This window comes from Piliocolobus tephrosceles, chromosome 5, assembly GCF_002776525.5.
Source record: "Piliocolobus tephrosceles isolate RC106 chromosome 5, ASM277652v3, whole genome shotgun sequence".
Taxonomy (NCBI): domain Eukaryota; kingdom Metazoa; phylum Chordata; class Mammalia; order Primates; family Cercopithecidae; genus Piliocolobus; species Piliocolobus tephrosceles.
Genome location: NC_045438.1, coordinates 51474769 through 51487941, shown reverse-complemented (window position 1 = coordinate 51487941; position 13173 = coordinate 51474769).

The window sequence follows — 13173 nt, the reverse complement described above, 5'->3', positions numbered from 1 at the left end:
CATAAGAGCCTGAAGGGATTAAGACGGCATAAAATGATGCTTGAAACATAAAAACTCCCAGAAGGAGAATAGGTCCTCCAAGGGGGGAAGGGCATGTGAAGAGGTGGGCATTTCCCTGCTGTGTCTTCTAAGGCTTGGAGGTAGTTTCCTGCCTCAGAATAACTAGCACTACCCCAAACCCACAGGTTCAGAATTTCCCACAGTGCCCGGGGATCTACATTTTAAGTAGGTACACCAGGTGATTCTTCTACAAATCACAGCTTGAGAATGACCTGCCCTGCTTGAGCTCAGACTATTTGGCGGTCTCTGAAGATTGATTCAGGCTGCATCAAAGTTAGGGACATTGGGATAATTGCCAGTCCAGCACCCATATAGCTCTAACAGGAAGCACAGATATCCCAAGGACTCCCAGGGGTCCAAGACAACACTGGCCACCATATGGGCATCCACAGAGCAGTAGAACACAGTGCATCCATGCAGGTGAGCTCAGCAATGGTGGGCAGGGCCGGAGCAGCAGCAAGACATTGGTGGAGAACAAGACATGAGGAATGCGAGGAGTAGGGATGGCAGAACTAAGCCAGCAGATATAGGACAGGCCTAGCTCATTAATCAAGCCACCTGGAAAGGTCAGACACACAGACTGCAGTCAGCCTCTCTGGTTTGAGTCCCAGCTCCACTTCTTACTAGCTGGGTGGGTGACCTTGGACAGGTTATTTCATCTCTCTTTGCCTTAGTGCCTCATCAGTAAAAGAGCGACAATAACAGTTCCTACCCATGGATTGTTGTAGGATAAAATGGGTTAACACATGTGAATATATCAGAGCAGCATCTGAGATGCAGCTGGCATCATGCTGCCATTGTTGTCATTGTTATTACCATCAAGAATCCACAGCCAGTAGGACCTAAAAAGCATTTATGCTACCAAATTAGTGTTTGGTAAACAGTTGTTCAACTGCACTGAACTAAGCCAAGCTGCAACCTGGGTCTGTCCTTGCCTAGCATGTACCAGGCTCCAAAACTAACTCTATCTTACTCTTGGGGTCTCGACTCTTCACAGGGAAAAATGATTGACTTCAGGTAGGCTTAGGAACCAATATGGATGAAACGCAGCTTCTAGAATTGTACTACCCTGACTTTGCCATTTAGAGTATGGTCAAAGTGTTTAAACTCTATAAGACTTCCTTTCCTTATCTGTAAACATGGCAATAACCTCCAGCATATGGTTTTTGTGAAAATTTAAATAAATGATATTCTTTTTAAGTTAATGATCTTTTCTCCTCAAAAAGAAAAGCAATCTAGCTAGGGTTATTTATATGGTAATGAACTTAATCTGGTTGAAGTGCCAGTATTTTTATAACATTGAAAAAGCAGAAAGTGAATCTATTTAAATCATATATATTATATTTCTAATTGGTGGGATAAGAGCACAGAGTCCCCTCTTTTGCCTTTTGTCTACTGTAACCCACCACTCCAAAACCCACAACAGGAGAACAGATTGTCTGGATATACTGTATTTATTTTAGCTGTTCCTATGGAATAAATTCCTTCTGAATTTAGTGGCTTAAAACAACAATAAACATTTATTTTCTTACACCATTTCTATGGATCAGGAAATTGGGAGCAGCTTAACTAAGTGGTTCTGGTTCAGGGTGTCTCAAGAAGTTGTAGTCAAAAGTCATCTAGGGCTGCAGCCATCTGAAGGCCTAATTAGAGGTGGAAGATTTGATTCCAAGATAGTGCACTCACATGGCTGGCAAGTCGGTGCTGGCTGTTGGAAGAAGACCTCATTTCCTCATCATGTGGCCCTCTCTGCAGGGCTTCTTGAGTGTTCTTACAATACGGCAACTGGCTTTCCCAAGAGCAAGTAATCCAAAAGAAAGCAAGGGAAGCTGCAATGACTTTAGTGACCAGTCTCAAAAATCACACTCTCTCATTTCACAGTATCCTATTGGCTGCACAAGTCAGCCTTATTCAAAGTGGGAGGAGACGACACAGGGTGGAATATCAGCAACAGAATCACTGGGGGCCATCTTGTAGGCTGGCCACCACATTTACAAAGGACTTAAAGCTTGTTTTCTCAAGAACTAGATTAAATCAACTTTTAAAATATGCTGTTTTACTTTAAAACTCCCTTGGTCAAGACTTCACGAAGATTCTTGAGTTTAAACAAATGCTGGAAATAGGAAGTTAATTCCCAAGGCCATATTTTGCTTATTCTTGACTGGGTATGGTATGAGTGGGTGGATTCTTCTGGGGGAGTACATCAAGCAGTAAGACATGGCATTTCTCACCCTGAAACAAATAGTTTAGTGTCTTCTCAAACTTTGTATTGCTGGCACATGTGTGCTAAAAGAAAAACCTTAGACAAATTAAATTTAACACGGTTTAGTTGAACAAAGAATGATTTGCAAATTGGGCAGCCTCCCAAGCCAGAGTAGGCTCAGAGACTCCAACGCAGCCACCTGGTGGAAAAGTTATGGTAAGAAAAAGGAAAGTGATATACAGAAAACAGAAGTGAAGTGTAGAAACAGCTGGGTTGGTTATATCTTGGCATTTACCTTATTTGAACATGGTTTGAACAGTTGGCCCTCTTTGATTGGCCAAAACTCAATGATCGGCACAGACAAAGGTTACAGTCTGTTTATACCTCCATTTAATTTATAGTTCACCATATAGGGAGAAACATTTAGGCTAAATTTAAAATATGTAAGGAGGCAACTTTAGGCTAAACTTGATTTAACATGTGTGTATGGTAGATATCAGAGTATTTTGCAACAATATCCATGTTCTCTTCTTCCTGAGATAGGTCCTTGGGACTAATTCTTATCAATGGGATGTAGGCAGAAATTATGTATGTCATCTTCAGACTGAGGTGGTTGAGTGGAATGCGATTTATCCATTCTCCCTCTCTTTTGTCACCTGTTGATAGGATGCAAAGCATTGGTAGAGGAAACCGTGGCACTAGAAGATGACAGAGCAACCAGTTTGAAAGAGCCTGGATCCCTGAATTAATGTATGGAGCAGAGCTCTCTCTGCCTCCTAAGAGATCCATGTTGAATGATGATGACAGTGAGAAATAAACCTTCATTGTACGAAGCCACTGAAATGGGTTTTTGTTACTATAGCAAGTATTACTTGCGCGACTAATGCCAAGTATAAATCATATTTAAACCTTTGCCATCCTGGGATTCAATTTAATTATTACAAAACTAAATTCATGTCCACTTTAATATTCATGTTTTCTCATAGACGATACAATTTTTTAAATAATAAGAATGCCAAGCCCCAGAACATAGCTGTAAGGTGAAAATGTATAATATCATAACTTATTACATGACATCTAGGTCAAGAGAATAGAGGAGATGGTGGGGTTTAAAAATAAAAAGTAAATAAGGGTTATAAAAAATGCAATGCTGTATAAAAATTGATCCTATGTATTCAAAAATTAAAGACTCTCTCTCTCTTAATAAATACCAAAGCACCACAAGATTCTTTATATACACCAAGGACTAGGCCAGTAAAAAAAACAAACAACTTTAACCTTATAATTCTAGAATGAAGTATCATCTCTAGAGTCCTCAGTAGGGCACTTATAAACAGTTCCTAAAATCTTGTCAGCACAATCAAGGGCTGTTTCTCGATCTCTTTCTATAAAAAACTAGATGGCATTCTTTTTTTTGTCATTTAGACTCTGTATTAGTCTGTTTTCAGGCTGCTAAGAAAGACATACCCAAGACTGGGTAATTTATAAAGGAAAGAAGTTTAATTGACTCACAGTTCCACATGGCTGGGGAGGCCTCACAACCATGGCAGAGGAGGAAGGGGAACCAAGCCACATCTTACATGAAGGCAGGCAAGAGAGCGTGTGGAGGTAAACTGCCCTTCATAAAACCATCAGATTTCGTGAGACTTACTCAGTATCACGAGAATAGCATGGAAAAGACCCACCCTCCCAATTCAATTACCTCCTATGGGGTCCCTCCCACTACATGTGGGAATTATGGGAGCTACAATTCAAGACGAGATTTGGGTGAAGACACAGCCAAACCATATCACACTCTATTCATTTTGGTTCTTCCCTTGAAGAAACTGAGTCCCATAAGGAAATGGAGGAAAAGAAAACATGGCCAGCAGTGCGGACTCTCACCCCATTCACTTCCCGCCCTCAAGGGTGTGCTGCCCTTTCCTTAGCACCACCCAATCCAGGGCCATCACCATCGTAGTGGGGGCTCTCCGTGTTCCCTGAGTTCTCAAACCCAAGCGTTTCTTGGGTCAGCAACGGGGGGCCTGCGCCATGGAACTCCCGGCTCCCATGAGGGCTTCGGAGCCTGCTGGCTCTTCCGGCTTTGAGCGTCTGCATGAGAAGCCCCCTGCTGGCCACATTCGTGGCGTGGGGACCCCGGGCTAAATAAATTTCATTTCTCTCTTCTCCCTCCTAAGTGTCTCCACTATTTTCCTTTGTTGGCTCTGGACTTGTTCCAAATGCAGCCCTACTAAACTTTTGGGGGCCTGAGTGTTTCTGGCTTTAAGGGCTGCAGTGGGGCAGGGGGGTTAGAGGGGCCGGGGCTATGCTGGAAGATGGCGTGTGTTAAGTGATCCTGGACACAGTGGTATTTACAGCCTCACTAACGTGCCTTGTCTTGCTTCCTTAGCCTCTGACTGTGAATAAAACAGTTCTCCTATTTTTTTTTTTTTTTCAGACAAATGACAAATAAAGCTGGGTAAAGAAAGTAATCATTTACTTTGTGTCTTGGAACATGACATTTCTTTTCTAACATCTTTCCGAAAGCTGGAGTTCCCTAATGCCCTGCTAAAGAAAATGAGTGACATCTTTCAGAGGGCGAGGAAATTTATGCGCTGTAAAACAATTTCCAGGACGTTAGAGATGAGTAATTTCTCTATCAGTATGTGTACAAAAGAAAAGGGACCCAGGGCGCTGATGTAACTGTATGAAAAATAAATAAATGTGGCAAAGGAATAGTAAAAATACTTGAACTGAAAACAAAGAGAAGTAATCATTTTTTATAGTTTGGCTCTAGTCACTGAACAGTTGATTTAGATGACTAAGTCTAACACATCTGTATTTACATGATCTGGAAGACATAAATTACTAACACGTAGAAAAATTTTGGAGAGGGGAAGTAAACTACAGCTTAAGTATCTGATGAAGTTATCCAGGAAGACTCATTTTTCCTTCTCTGCTGAAGTCTTGATTACATCTAGCATGACTGTGCCATCTAGTGGTTTCACAGTCACTGCCTCGAGTTGGAGGATACAGTTTGCAAAATTGCTTTGAATAGCCCGTGAACTCTTGGGTTGGTGCAAAATTAATTGCTGTTTTTCCCATTAAAACAGCAATTTATTTTGCACAAATTTGGCCCTATAAGAAAGAGATTGAAAGAGTATTTCCACGGCACCCACACGCAGCTAATTCTGAATTACTTAAGCCAATCATGGCATGAAACATCACGAACTTCACACAAAGGCCTAAATTAAAACCACTGATTTCATCATCTAAAAGCATCTACTCGGTGTCAAAATGTGTATTGTGGCTGTATATCAAAGACACCATCAGAGTCTGTGGGCTTTGTCACTGTCCCCAGATGTTTATCGGCATCTGCAGATAGAGAGCTGCAGGCTTCCCTTTCCTCTATTTACAAGGTACTAAGACATAGTGAGAATATCTATAGCAACTAATAAGGATAGAGAAGAACCTCCAAACTCAATAGCCATCCATCAAACAGCCAAAGGCTGATGTTCTTCACACAATAACATTAACTTCCCCATATTTCTTGCTCTGAAACATTGGGGATCTTTGATCATTTTAGCTCCAAAGTTGGAGCCCAGGCACACCAGCTTGTGCTGTCTCTTCCTCTACCTGGAATTTCCTGCTCTCTCATCTGCATTCTGGAAGCCACCAGTGCCCACCTAAGGTTGTTCCCAGCTCACAAATGTCCCCAGTTCTGTGCAATTCCCTGCTAAGCCACTCACATTCTCAACTGCGGGTACCTCAATGCCAACCACAGTACAAGAGCCACAAGAAACTCAGGGAAGAAAAATAAGAAAACAACCTCCAGATCTCCAGGGAATAAATAGTGATAGTTTATGTTACAAGTTGTTTTGAATAACTGTACGCTTCATGTAGATCTATAAAAACGTGAATGTACAGAGTGGTAAAACAGCTAGGCTAAGAGGGGAGCAAGGTGGGGCCAGACCCCTCTATAACCTTTGGAAATGTTAGAAAAATGGAAATGTGTCATAATTTTAAAAACATAACTCTACTTTTAAAACTAGAGTATTCTGAATCATTGACACGATTTTAATTGAGATATAATTTACATAACATAAAATTAACCATTTAAAAGAGTACAGCTGAGTGGTTTTTAGTATATTCACAAAGTTGTGTAACCATCACCTCAAACTGAGTTTAGGACGTTTTCATTCCTCCTAAAATAAACCCGTATCCACAGCAAACACTCCCGATGCCCCCTGCCTGCACCAGCCCTTGGAAATTACCAATGTACTCTCTATCTCTATGGATTTGCCTATTCTGGACATTTTATACAAATGGAATCATACAATATATAGCCTTGGGTGTCTGCCTTCTTTCACTCGGCATGTTTCCAAAGCTCGTCCGTCTTGTAGCATCACAGTACTTTCTTTCTTTTTATGGCTGAATGATATTCCGTTGTATGGGTATACCAAACTTTACACATTCATCAGTTGATGGACATGTGTTTATTCTACTTTTACTATTATGAATAATCCTACTATGAACATTCTTACACAAGTTTTTGTACATGATTTTTTTCAGTTTTTGAACAGGAATATTTTCAAAATACTCTTGGGTATATATATCTAGGAGAGGAATTTCTGGTTTACATGGTAATTCCATGATAAGAATTCTATGTGACAATTCTTTAATTCTGAAAAACTGTCCATTTGTTTTCAGCAGCATCTGCACCATTTTACATTCCCACCAGCAATGCATGAGGGCTCTAATTTCTCTATATTCTTGCCAATGCTTGTTATTTTCTGTATTTTAAAAATATATTACTATTATAGCCATCTTAGTAGATATAAAGTGGTCAATGGTTTTATTTTAAAGAGCAAATATTAATGCAAATACAGACTAGAAAACAAATCAATGCTCTTTGGAGATCAAAAAGATCTCATCATAATAAAGTCAATTACATACTTCTACCTCACTTAGCACAGAGGAGAATAATTACACAGCCTGTTCAGATACAGACTTTGCTACTAGGGCGTTTGTAGGATGAGAGAGTGAGTCAGAACTGTCTTCTTTCATCCCACTGATGCAAGAAGGTTCCCTGCAATTTATCTGACAGTTAATCATTTCATTCACTTCATCCAGTGGCAGGAAACTCTTTTCTTACCATTTTATTTACAATGTCTAGAATGCCGTTCTTGACATTTTCAGTTTGTCATCTTATAACTTCCTGTAAATTTTAAAACTGAGTGACAAATTTTAAAGTATACCAAGCCACCTACCATGTCCTCGGCCTCAATACTTCTTTCCATGAAGCCACCTTCTCATATTAACCTTTTCTATAAAGTCATAGTTTCCATTCCTATACCATCTCTGATACTTTCCTCTAGGTATTACAATGTGTCAATATCCTTCTAAGCAGCTATCCCTCAAATATGAACAAAATGTGCTCTGGCCAGTGGGGAATGCCAGGAGACCTTTATTGTTTGTAGTACTGTGTTTCTCTTAATAATACAGTGCAAGTCTGCAGGACTTTTTGCAACTATGTAAGATAGCTCAAATAGTGCTTCCTCCAAATCTGCTAAAATCCTCAAGACTTTTTCGAACGACCTGCTGTTACCCTGCTGCTCTTGGGTAGTTGGTTTTTGAAGTGTATATGTCTCCATATTAAATCTCATTTTAAAAATTTTAGTCTATAATTCCAGCTTGTTGTAATCTTTTGGATTCACCCCACCATGCCAGCTTTATGTCAGTTATGAATTAGAAAGATATTTTTATTGATGTTTGACCAATTCCTTATTATGAACCATGCAGAAAGCCTCCTCTCCAGATGAGCATCTATTCTCGGATGCAGCATCATCCAGAAGCAATGACAGAATAGCTGTTCACTTGTCTGCCTCACTATTAGATTGAAATCTCACTGTCCGTGTTAAATACTAGTCACTTAATAAATATTTGTTTAATTGAATTGAACAATTTCCCTTTCAAATGTCAGCCTAGAACTTTGTTGATGTCCCTTGATAAAAAATCCCACTCTTTAGCTATCTTAAGCCATGGAAACAAAACAAAACAAAACAAAAAACACCATTCAATGACACTTTCTGTACAGCTAACAATTCACTTCCTAATATATCCTCCTTCATCTTTCAAGTTCTCAAAAAAAATCGCTTACATTTTTTCGGGTTTTTTTATGTGCTAGGATTTATGTTAAGCATTTTATGTAAATTAACTCATTTCATCCTTACATCAAACCTCTAAGTTCCATTTTTATTTTCATTCTAGGTATGAGAAAACTGAGGCACAGGGAATTTAAGTAAATCATCCAGGGTCACATGGTTAATTGCTTAGTAGGTCAGAATCTGAACCCAAGTCAGTTCCAAGCCAGAGTTAGAAAGCCTTTTATGAAGTTGTGACCATCCCCTTGAAAAGGAGAAAAACTCCTATTTGTGATATCCTACTGACAGCATCCATTTTCTTAGCTACGTTCCAAAGATTTCTGCCAGTAACTGATGCCTTTCATTTAAAAGTGACCCACAGGGGAGTGGTTGCCTCAGGAAGAGGAAGGAATGAATTGAAACTGAGGTAGGAGGTAAGACTTTACTCCAAACTGGATTGAAGACTGGCTGAAACAGGGAGGAGGTGAAAACACCTCTCCATAAGACATGTATTACTCAGGGTTATCTAGAGGGACAGAACTAATGGAATATGTATATAGGAGCTTATTAAGTATTAACTCACATGATCTGTCTAGAGAGACAGAACTAATGGAATATATATATAGAGGGAGAGAGAGTGAGAGGAGTTTATTAAGTATTAACTCACAAGATCACAAGGTCCCACAATAGGCTGTCTACAGGCTGAGGCACAAGGAGAGCCAATCCAAGTTCCAAAACTGAAGAACTTGGAATCCAGTGTTTGAGGTGAGGAAGGATCCAGCATGAGAGAAAGATGTAGGCTGGGAGGCTAGGCCAGTCTCTCTTTTCACATGTTTCTGTCTGCTTATGTTCTAGCCATGCTAGCTGCTGATTAGGCTGTGCCTACCCAGATTGAGGGTGGGTCTGCCTTTCCCAGCTCACTGACTCAAATGTTAATCTCCTTTGGGAACACCCTCACAGACACACCTAGGATCGATACTTTGTGTCCTTCAATCCAATCAAGTTGATGCTTAGTATTAACCATCACACATGTCCACCAGTGCCATGTCAATTTATCATTGCTATGGCAACACCTGGAAGTTACTGCTCCCTTCCATGGCAATGACCAGAAATTTACCACCCTTTTTCTAGAAATGTCTGAATAACCTGCCCCTTAATTTGTATGTAATGAAAAGCAGGTATAAATATGACTGCAGAACTGCCCCTGCTACTCTGGGCACCCTGCCAATGGGATGACTATGTTCTGCAAGGAGCAGTCCCTCTGCTGCTGCTGTGCACGACCACTTCAATAGAAGTTGCTAACACCGCTGACTCATCTTTGAAGTTTTTCCTGGGCAAAGCCAAGAACCCTCTCAGGCTAAGCCCCAATCTGGGGGCTCACTTGCAGTGCATCAAAACCAAGAAGAAACTAATGAGGTATTACCCATTCACATGTAATGCCTTGTCACTTTTATTTTTAAAAGAATGCAAAATTACAAAATGTAAATATGCATTTATTCCAAGTGCTGGATTCCTATGTGTTGTTATGTTCTAGATACTTGCCTTCATTTTTCCAGTTACTGAAATCATATTTTTAAAAGCAAATCTGCGGATGTGTGGACATTTTGATGCATGTGAAATTGCTGATGTGGCTGCCCTTTTGACATAGCTAAAGGAGGTATGTCTATGGATTTTTACATTTTATCACAACAAATTTAACATATGTCATCAAAATGCAATTGAAATCCCTTTAGAATGGTTATAATCTTCATAGTTTCTTCTAGAAGATCAATTTACCTTACAACACGAGGGAGAAAACACCCAGAACCCCTTCAGGTCCACTGATTCCCCTCAGTAGCTCCAACAGTTAGTTTCTATTTAAAGAGCAAGGCCAGGGCATTAGGGAATGGCCTAATGACAAGATCTTAGTGTATGCAAATTTACTGCACGTGGTGGCAGCAGGAGGCAATTAAACAATTGTTGACAGTGATTATTTCTAAGATACAAGATCATTACGGCTTTTTTTCATATATTTTTCATACGTGATCCAAATTTTCCACAGGAAAAGAAATTATTTTAATATATCGTCCTTTATCTTTCAATGTTTTAATTCACTTTGAAGTTTATCACTGAATGCATTAACAGCCTTAAACACTATTCAATTGGCAAGTACCCTTGAAAGTTTACTGTCCCCTGATTGCAGTGAGTGCATCTTGGCTTCTGTTTTTCTGTCTGTTGCCTACCTAGTACACAGTCAGCTTTTACATCTTTCTTTACTTTATTTACTTTTTAGAAAGGGAGTCTTACTAATATTGCTGAGGCTGGGCTTGAAATGGACTCAGGTGATCCTCCCATCTCAGTCTCAGGAGTAGCTGGGGTTACAGGTGTGAGCCATCATCCACTTGGGCTCACATCTTTCTTAATGTTGTTTCTTCCTGTTTTTTTCTTCTTCTTTCACCTTCTAAATTCCTGTTTCTATGTACTATATGCTGGGAAATTAAAATAAGTGTGCTTTTTAGAATTGATGGTAAAATAGAGTAAAGTAACTCTGAGCAAATGTTTGAAGAATGTTTTGTTGTGGAGGATTGTTCTGCATCTTTAGGATGCGGATTGTGACAGTTATTTTAAGGATATCGGAGGCAAAAATTAGGTGGCAGTTTGGAGCATCTGAACCAGAGGGCTGAGGTTTCTACAGATCCAAATATCTGTCAAGTGAGTCATTCTGCTATTGATCTAAACTCTGCACACTATTTGTTTTACCCTTAGAGAGCCTATGAACAAACTATGTCCTGCTGTTGAAACTAGTCCCTTGAAAATCAGAACTAAGACATGTGAGCCGTCGTGAAAAAAAAAAAGATTTTTTTTCCATTTCTATACTTTATTACATGATGAAAGTCAATCTTCGGATCTTTTCAGTCCAACAATTTATTTTTAGAGCAAGTTCACAGAACAATCTGTGTCCCATGGTTAACTCACTTGGATTCAACCTACAGACTGATTTTTGAAGAGTGCTCTGTGTTACAAAGTACAACTAATATATTATAATTGTAGTTGTTGGGTTCTTAAGATAAATGTTATATGATTGCTTATATTAATATTGTCTCCCAAGATCAGATCTATTTTGTTTTGAGACTGAAGATCATTGGGAAAAGCTTTCTCTCTTTTTTTGTGTATTTTCAGAGATTATTGTTTCAATTCCATTTTTAGAGTGGCTATTTATTTCCCTTGCTGTCCATTGAATTAGAGAGAGTTGACACTGACTCCATTTTATAGAAACATACTTTGGGTTATTTTTTAAGAATAAGAATAGCTTGAATTGAATCTCCAGTATTTCTGTTCCTACTGTGACTATCACATCTAATATGTAAACGGGGCTTTACAGCTTCAAAATATACCTGATCTCATCTGGTTCTTAAATGAAGAAAGCAGGCATGGCTGATGTTACCCAAAGAGGAAGAACACGAAGGTTTTCTTCTGACTCCTGTACAGGAGGCTTCGACCACTCTGAGTGACTGACAGTATTAGTCTTTGAGATGGCTGGTTTTTCTTTCATTAAAGAACTTTGGCCAATGTTGATCTAGCAATTTTTATCTGTATTTGCTTCCTAATGTTTAGGTTTGATAAAGAAGTCTCACTTCAACGCTACATTTTATGAATTAATGATTCCAAATGAGAAATAGTGAGTAAGCGGGTATTACTCTAGAAATAGTGTTTACTATACTCTTCACTGTTCACTATATAAACACATAATTTACTATATAGAAGAAAGCCAGTGAGCTGTCAGAATCTCTCCTTTCTAAACTTGACTTTGAAAAATATAGGTCTGAAAATTGGCTAAATATTCCAGATTTCTTTTTGTGATCAATCACTGAAATATGGTTTATAAAAGCAAAATGGCATTTTTAAATCGTATCTACTTGTATGTAAGACTTGGAGAAGTTTTAATACCTCAACATAATTTGTCATTTTGAAGGGAGTCATTTTTCTCCATGGCTATGATCTATGGCTTCTTCTATGTCTGGAATGCCACATGTCACATTAAAATTAAGACTGCAGCTTCAAGTGATGAAGAACAAACACTGGAATATTCTTTAGAAAAGCCTTTCCACACTCAGGCTATTTTCACGTGAGCCTATGTTTGGACAACTTAATTAAATGTGATCCTCTTAAATTAAGGTTTATATATTTACACATAAGAGTGCCGGAAAAAGGGAAATAGCTTGTTAGAACTTGCCGTCCTTATTGTCTTTAACTCTCCTGCTTTTTGTTTTTTAAACAAGTTTTAATAGGGCCACCTGCCTTAAGTCTTTATTGAAAGTTGATATATTTTTGAAAACAAGAGAGATTCATGCAATTAACAAATACTCATAGTACATCAAGGATGGACTTGGCCACTGAAATGCATGTTTAGATATGAATGAAGTCTTAAAGAATTAAAGCTACCATCCATTAGCTTTGATTTTAATGTCCTGTATTAGTTTTAATTAGTGGACATCCTGTCTCTTTTAAGCTATATTTTCTCTCCAGCTCCTCCCCCACAATTTCCCGCTTCTAAGGTCACTGCCAGAGTTCACGCTGGCTCTGGTTGAGTTTCTGCCTCTAAGCTAGGAAACTCTGAGTTTTGCTTTCAACATGGAAAAAAAAAAATCATGCATGGATGAAAACTGGCATAAGTTAAATCACTTAATTCCCTTATTCCTTAATTAAGGGAATTGCAGAAGTGTTCATTTAATTACATTTAAACACCTAACTGAAAATCAGAAGTCCCTTAACTTCTAAGTTCACAAAGAGTCTGTGATAAAAGTTTCA